At 36.4% G+C, this 7,992-nt stretch overlaps 1 long non-coding RNA gene across 1 annotated transcript; it reads right to left on the reverse strand.

Annotated features, from left to right (window-relative positions):
- Positions 1 to 332: 332 nt before the first annotated feature.
- On the reverse strand, positions 333 to 7,992 carry LOC126818257 (uncharacterized). The gene is made up of 6 exons (XR_007679175.2): positions 7,757 to 7,992; positions 4,423 to 4,527; positions 3,712 to 3,832; positions 1,658 to 1,768; positions 1,212 to 1,361; positions 333 to 713 (listed from the first exon to the last, which is right to left on the reverse strand). It is a non-coding gene; the product is annotated as an uncharacterized LOC126818257 (long non-coding RNA).

Consider the following 7,992-nt stretch of genomic DNA (forward strand, 5'->3'; position numbering starts at 1 on the left):
TCCCCTCTCCGACATCAACTAAGCTCAAAATTGAACTAAATCCGCAAGACATTACATCCCTGCTTTCTAAGTAGGACAGTTAAAATGTTTAACACTGACCATCTCGCAGCGATTCGCCCAAAATGCATGTGCTCGACCAAGACCTCCGAAGTGTTAAACGGATTTAAATGCACTCGGCATGTGTTCACGGTTAGCGTGGACGTCTGTTGTTCTAACGTTTTTTGTTAAATTCCGGTTTATTGCAAGAAGCGGCATTTGCCATCCGCTCATCATCAGCTGCTAATAATAAGAATACATTTTTAATATACAAAAAATAAAAAGCTTTATTTACATAGTTTCAATGACAATTTTATACTAAGAAATATTTACAAATTTGTTTGCAGTCTATATTCACTTGTTTGTTCTTACGTGGTGATAATGAATATAAGGATGAAGAGTTTACAAATCACAGCTCCACGAAGATCAAATAATATTTGCACCATGACAAAAATGGAAATTAGATTTTAAAATGCACGTGTTAGCACCCACAGTCAGTACATCTAGGCACATATCTTTTTTGTAAAGATCATAAGTGTCTTTCTGTGACCTTGCATTTGATTGGCGCTCCTGCCAGCGAAGCACAATAACGCCATTTTGGTGACGTCGCAGCCCTGGAAGTTCTAACGAGAAGCACCAGAGCAGCTGTCAGACTCGAGCGGTGCATGACCTGAAGTCTGTAATAAAGAAAAAAAAAACATTTAAATTTGTTATGCTTCAGTATAAAATTACATGTAGACTGTAAAAATCATATTATTCTTGTCGGTATTTATTGCCCATCGCATTGGTGTAAAATAGGGTTTTAGGGTGTTCAATGTAAAAAGAGTAGGAAATAGCATGACAAACCCTGCCACCCATGATGGTCAACGTGTAGGGTCCACTTTGCCCTGGCTCATTAAAACTTGGATCCACATTGTGGGATTGTATGACAGCTTGTACAACGATGCCTATGGCAATAATTTCAAATTCAAAAAGCTTAAATTATAGCATTCTTTGATTGCATGTTCCCTAAAGTGGCTGACTGTGGTCGCTGTCCACTCTGACCCCCTACCTGCACGCCATTGGGTTTTAAGTATTCTGTAAATGCACAGATAAGTGGATAGCGTTGAAGCTGACTACATGAGGAGGCCAGAATAGAAATTCGCCATTAAGATTTGAATAGAATAGAAACTCACCATTAAGATTTTTTTCCAACATTTTACGATATGGTGATCTCACTCAGGAATATGGATGATAGGCTTAGTAGAATGTTTGTATGTTTGTAGTAATTTTTGATGATACTGAAGGATGACCTCGTCTACTGGGCTTAGTTTCTCATTCGGATACTGAAATACAACAAAATACCTATTTTATACATTTTAGAACACCTTCAATATTTCACGATAGCCTGTCTGGGGAAACATGAAAGAGGTTTTGTAATGTGGTGCTATGTACATGTATTTCTATATTGTCTGTTCTGTTGTGAACTGACAGGTAACGTAAACTATAACGTCATAGCATAATTTTATCTCACATCAAGTACGGTAAATATAAAACTCATTTAACATGGCTTACATAAACACATTAACTTAACCTTTGTGCGTTATTTGAAATAATGAGGAAGACAAAGATAAATAAATACCTCAATCAGTAGACAGCTCAGATCAGATGTAACTGTTTTGTAATCGTTTTTTATATGTTTACCATAGTAACCATCACCCTTGGTTACCAATATTTTACTGAAACTGTCAATCTGTAAATAAAAAAAAATCGTTATTTGATATATTTTTATATTTCTCTTCCTATTTTAGTCTCACTGGTGTCTATATCTATTCCATGTTTTTGTTTGATGACGTTTCTTTTACTGCCTTTAATAACTAATATGAATGGAATTAAATTGAGAATATCCGGTCATGCCATCATTTAATTTCGCCGCTATCGTTACAGTTGTCAAGGTAAAGACCACATTGGTCCTACGTATACGGAATTTGAACTCGGAACCTATAAGATTACTGAACTATCTGCAAAAACGAGTACCATAACTTCCTACACAAATAAGTAATACGGAAAAATACGCCATAAAATATGAACGCGGCATGATTGGTTTATTACGTTCAGCCAATGAATTTTATTTTCTCATTCTTGTTATTCACAGTTCCTGTCTGAACAGTACAACAGATCTAGGTCAATAGAATAATTATGTTTTAGCAACAATTTTATATATGTTATTGTTATATAATTGAAGAATAAATTAACCCAATGCGTTTTGGCAACGTCAGATATTGCACATTTGTTTGCGAATGAATGAATAAAGTGGGGCTTAACGTCCTGCTTTTCTACTCAAACCGGGCGAATGAAGACGGGTATACGTCATTCAGTGTGATATTATATAGGCGAATTGTGACCGGACAGCAATTGGATTTAAACTGTCACATCAAAGTGAACACAGGACCTCAGTTTTTCTTACCATCCGAATGACTAATATTTGCATGCATATATCCAAACTATTGATATTCCTTAATAATATAGGGTTTTAAAACTCAACCTGACTGTATATAAATCAGGCGTCCTGCTAGCAATAAAAGCGAACAACGCCTTATTTGGGTATAAAATTGTATGATCATAATATCATGCTGTGTCTATTTTACTTTAAATGCACGATGTGTCAAATATTAAGGAACATTATTTTGTCTAATAGAAAACTGGAGACAAGACAAGCGTTGTATATTTTATGTCTGTTTTGGAGTTATTTGCCATAAAATTAACATCTTATGTTACATAAAAATCGAGGAATCTTTGACGCGAGAATTACGACGCCAAAGAACGAGATACGCGCGCTGATGATACAAACTGTTGACATTATATAGATTTATCACGCCGTCTGATATATATAGCTGAAGAACTTTCTATATTTAGACTACCATGATATAAATATACATCGTCTGTACCGAAATAGACTCAGTTATCAAGAAAAAAAATATACATATACTATTCCTTTTGTCATTTTCCCTGCGTCACAATTTTTATTTTCTTTGGCGTCGCCTTTTTGATCAATGTCAGATTTTAGTTTTATGTATACAGGGACGACGTCGTCGCTTTTAAATTGTAAGATATTTATTTGATCGTAACCATTTAATAAAAACGGCGGAAAACATATATTACGTCAATTGGGTGCCTCTCAGCAGTCCATCATCTTCATCGCCCGGCGTATGTAATTGTCGTAATGCCATGCAAATCTACGTATTTGATTACGCTTTTCAATTTTTAAATTCGCGTAGTGTTTTACATATGGGCAATATTCATACTAATTGCTACATAAAATGCCAACCTATTAAATTTGACAAACAAATAATTTTTTACACATGTTTACAGATTTATTAAACGCCTGTACAGAAACAAGTACGGGTGTCTATTTCGAAATGAAAATGTTATCTATGATGTCTTGTTTACGTAAACAGCGATTCATTTTTACAGTATTTTTAATGTTTTAAGGCATGTAAACTAGTGTCATGTGTGCAAAGCTTACACTCTTGTTTAAATATAATGCGTTTCCCAATTTTCATAGTCGGTGCCTTTATTTTGACATTTGTATGATTGCACTCGGAAGTGGTCACAACGTCTGCTAGAGCATTATGGTAATTTGATAAATACAGATATTAAAGTATTACTTTGGCTGGAATCGTGTTACGTATTTACCTTGAGAATTTTAATATCATTTTCTCGGCAGAAGGCTTCAATTAACGTGTGTTGAATATTGACCGAAATATTCTCACTTCCTGCATCGGGTAGCACACATAACATCACATTATCGGCATTACTGTAAAATAAAATAATTAAAAAGCCGTGTTCAATGCCAAATTCCATATTTCATACTTAAATCATCGAAATAAATAATACATATGACATTTATTCGTTTACGGCGCGGCGCGACCACTGTGAAACTGTATTTATGATTGACAGAAACTATCGTAAGGTTTAATATATAGATTTAACGTTCGGGGCCATGGTGGTTCAGTGAGTAAGCCACTTGCTTACAAGCCAGGAGGTCCCGGGTTCGATTCCAGTGTTAGCCGAGAAATTTTCCAAAGTCAATGATGAGAGACTGGTAATAATAAACAACGTCTAGTCACCCCCCCCCCCCCCCAAAGTAAAACAAGAAATGAAGTTAGTTAAAATACAGAGTGCTGTAAGCAAGTTCTTCTTCTATTAGTGTTTAACGTCCTCTTCCACTGAGGGTGATATTTTACTATGCTCAGTGTGCACACAGGGGTCTTTCCTGTGGGAGGAAACCGGGGTACCCTGCCAGCTAGAGATCGAAGCGTGACACTGTAGACCACTAGGCCATCCCAACAACACCCCCACCCCCTGAAAAGTAAGTATATGACCTATAGTAAGTTATAGACGTACCATTTTAACAATGCAGCGCATTCCAACACACCAATTTTCAGACGATTGTCAACAGCAGCGTCTGCGATACACTGTTTTACACATGAACCAATTCCAGTCGGTATTCTAGATAAAAAAAAATAAACAAAAACTTAAATGCTTCACAAAAAAACAGAAATCGAAGAATGGGGTTTAACGTCCTACTTTTCTGCACCGATTGGGCTAATGAAGGGAAATTGCCCACACCCTCAGCGGCGCAACGGCCTACTCCAACTGTCAAGGGTTCTTTTATATGTGCACAAGGGACCTCGGGGTTTCGTCCCCACCCAACCCTCCGTCCTGCACCACTGACATTGGGGAATCACGCAGGAAAATACCGAGGAAATTGCTAGGCAAACACCGGGGGCATACCCTAGACCTCCAAGGTAGCGTATCAGTGCCTTACTCGCTTCTGATGGAGTGTGGGCGGAATGTCGATATTAAATCTGCATTTCTAAAATGTCTTTTATCCTATCATTTATCATATTGGTGACAACAGTCATAATATATATGTCCGACGATTTTGCAATATTTATTCAGTGTTAATGTCATGAGTTTGTTGTTTGTGACATGTACGGTATTATGAATATTGGAGCAATGAGATTTTTAAAGGGTGCCATTTATCGAATATTTGCGTCTAATAGTATGACGCTTCGGTCGGCATTTCTAAGAATCTGAAAATCTTTAAGACAACAAGCACACCATAGTTGTATATCTTGGTTGGTTTTTTTTAAGTTTCGGTTTAAATGTATACATGCAGGGTGAAGAAAACCGGTAACATTCCCAAGGATTCGTTGTCACGATGGCCCAGTGAATGCCGAGAAGGTGCCGCGGGATTTTTCAGTGGTTGATAACGGAGGGCCTGACAAGGAATATTTATTTTTTAGCGTCTAGTCGTTCATTTGCTCGATTGGTGCAGAAAAATATTACATGAAAATCCCATTTCACTCGGTCTGTAAAAATGCAAGATTTCCCTAATAAAGAGTTTATATAAAGTAAAATATAATGTTGAGACGAATCTGCCAATATATCGCTGGAAGTCGTACACAGTGTAGCATATGCTCTAATACATTTGTGTTAAATGTGTTGCCCTAAGCAGGCCATTGCTTGGATTTTGTGATGATTAGGCAAGTCATGGTGTTATTTAAATTTGATTATATTTATTGTCTTGTTGAAAGTGAGTAATGTATCTTTAAAGTTTGTTTATTACTATAATGGCTGTTCCGATAGTTTCTATACTTGCACGCGGTTGTTTTATTATACCTATGATAATATTCCAAGTTTTAAATGTATATGGGCCTACGTGCAGTCCACGATTATATAAAAAAAAAACTATGAGTCAACTACAACACGTATTTATAATTTATCAAGGTTTTTCTGATTTGTCATGGTCAAAATAAGATGAACACATCGACTGTAAAATGAGTCATGCTGACATCATTCTCGCGCTAACATGTAAACATTCTCTGGGAAAGCCCTCGGTATATTGATTAAATCTGGAGATTCCGTTAGTCATCGTGGTCCTGATCAATACAGGTCATTGAGTACAACTGCCTCCTATCGAAGAAGGCAGGCTATGCAAATGAAGAATAGTTGCTAACGCGGATTTCTGAAAATTGTTAAATACCATTTTCAACTTTGGAACTTTTAAACCTTGGCCTATATCGAGTTCTTTTTTGTGTGAACCCAATAAAGCATACTGATTCGTTGCTTTCTTTTTTCAAATGTAAGATCAAAATGAAAGAAGAGAAGATTAAACAAGTGGGTTAATTCAGATAATTTTGAAATTTGTGCACCATACCATACGCCCCATTTGGTATTTTCTTAAAGCAATTAAATGTTTTCATAAGTAGGTCTAGCCCAAGTTACACCCAAGGTCGGGCTACTGTTTAACAATTCAAATTATCAAAATGTCAAAATAAATATTTATCTTTTTTAATATCGCCCTCTTCTTTTGTTGCAACAGATAAATTGATCTAATATAATATTTGCGCAATCTATTTATAGTCCATGCGGTTAAGTTATTGATGGATTTTGCAAATTTCTCCATAACGCCTCAACTCGTGATTCACCTCTAGTCAGACCACAAAACATACGAGATCATGCCATATTATTATAATGTAGGTTTACAAGTATCTATATTAAGAACTGCCGGGATCTTCGCTCACGTAAGTCGTGGATATTCAGCTAGGTGTTATATCTACAGGTGTTTTCCCAGTAAGATTTTTTACTTGTATAGGTAGTTCCTAGTCTCCCTTGTAACATAGCAACAGTGACGTCATATTGTCACCAATTTGTTATAAGATTTTATATAGCTCTGAGAAAACGGTAATCAAATAATTTTTTGACACCCTTGAATGACCCTAATATATTATAGCTGTATCATAATAATTATATCACGCAGAGCCTATTGTTGAAAATTCGTACAATTTTTATATGCATTTTACGTTGTTAAAAATAAAGCCCATGCCTAGGATACCGGTCTAAGACTTAAATTTAGCCTCAAAAATAATGAATCGCAAGGCATTTAGCTAGCCCTTGTTATCCAAGGCGCACTGCCTTGGACTTTTCCCGTGGTGGATACCATGTATTTACGTTCTATAGTGAAAGCTTTCACCCAAAATTTCTTTTCTGCACCAACCGGGATAAGGAAGACGGGCAAAATGTGTTTAGAAAGCGTTCATTTATCAGTCTTCAGTAGGCCTATGCAGGGCTAAATGTGGTTCAAATTTTGCCATAGGCCATAAAGCGTGATAAAGAGTGGTGGCAGGCATGCACTTAATGAGCACTAGTTTGTGTCAGTGAACTAAGCTTATAGTGTATCCTTTGTTATATCTGCCATTGACCTGAAGATACTTGGTGCAGCTTCTGTTTTTTTTACACTACGTCGAGCTATTAACCCAGTTTGTATTATTCAAATGATAATCCATGTTGTTTATGCCAGCTAACCTAGAATAATCTATTGCGGACTATTTCATCACCTATGAAGCGTGTGTGATAAAAGGGCCGTTTTGTGCCGCTGCCCTGACAGAATTCACCTAACATATATTTTTGCTGTAGATAACAATAAAGATGCTTATTTCGATTTACCTCCGTAAGAATTGACAATGGCGGTATTTTTCACTAACCTTGAAGTTATCGTGCAGGTAGAGATATTCTCCGCCACTGCCCTGGCAACATCTGCCATGTGTTTTATTACTTAGAAAGAAAATAAAGATGATTGTCTCTAAATAACCTCAGTTAGAGTTGACAATTGAATCTCTATCATTGAATACCATATATTTGAGCAGAAATCATTAATGAAGATTATACTTACTGTAATTCCTTGTTAGCATTTTCCATGTCGTCTTTAAGCGTCATACTTTTACTAATTCCTGCTAGAAAATCAACGTTCACAATGATAAAAGTGGCTCGACTTGCAGACAGCGTTGTCGATGAGTAATTGGTAAGCACGTTATCGGGGTATTTACTATAGTAAAAGATTTCTCCGTCTGACTCACTATGTTATGATGAGTGTATGGCTAAACTGGGTAACACGTTTCAGCTACTTGG

The sequence above is a fragment of the Patella vulgata genome, chromosome 4, assembly GCF_932274485.2.
Source record: "Patella vulgata chromosome 4, xgPatVulg1.2, whole genome shotgun sequence".
In the NCBI taxonomy this organism is placed as follows: Eukaryota; Metazoa; Mollusca; class Gastropoda; family Patellidae; genus Patella; species Patella vulgata.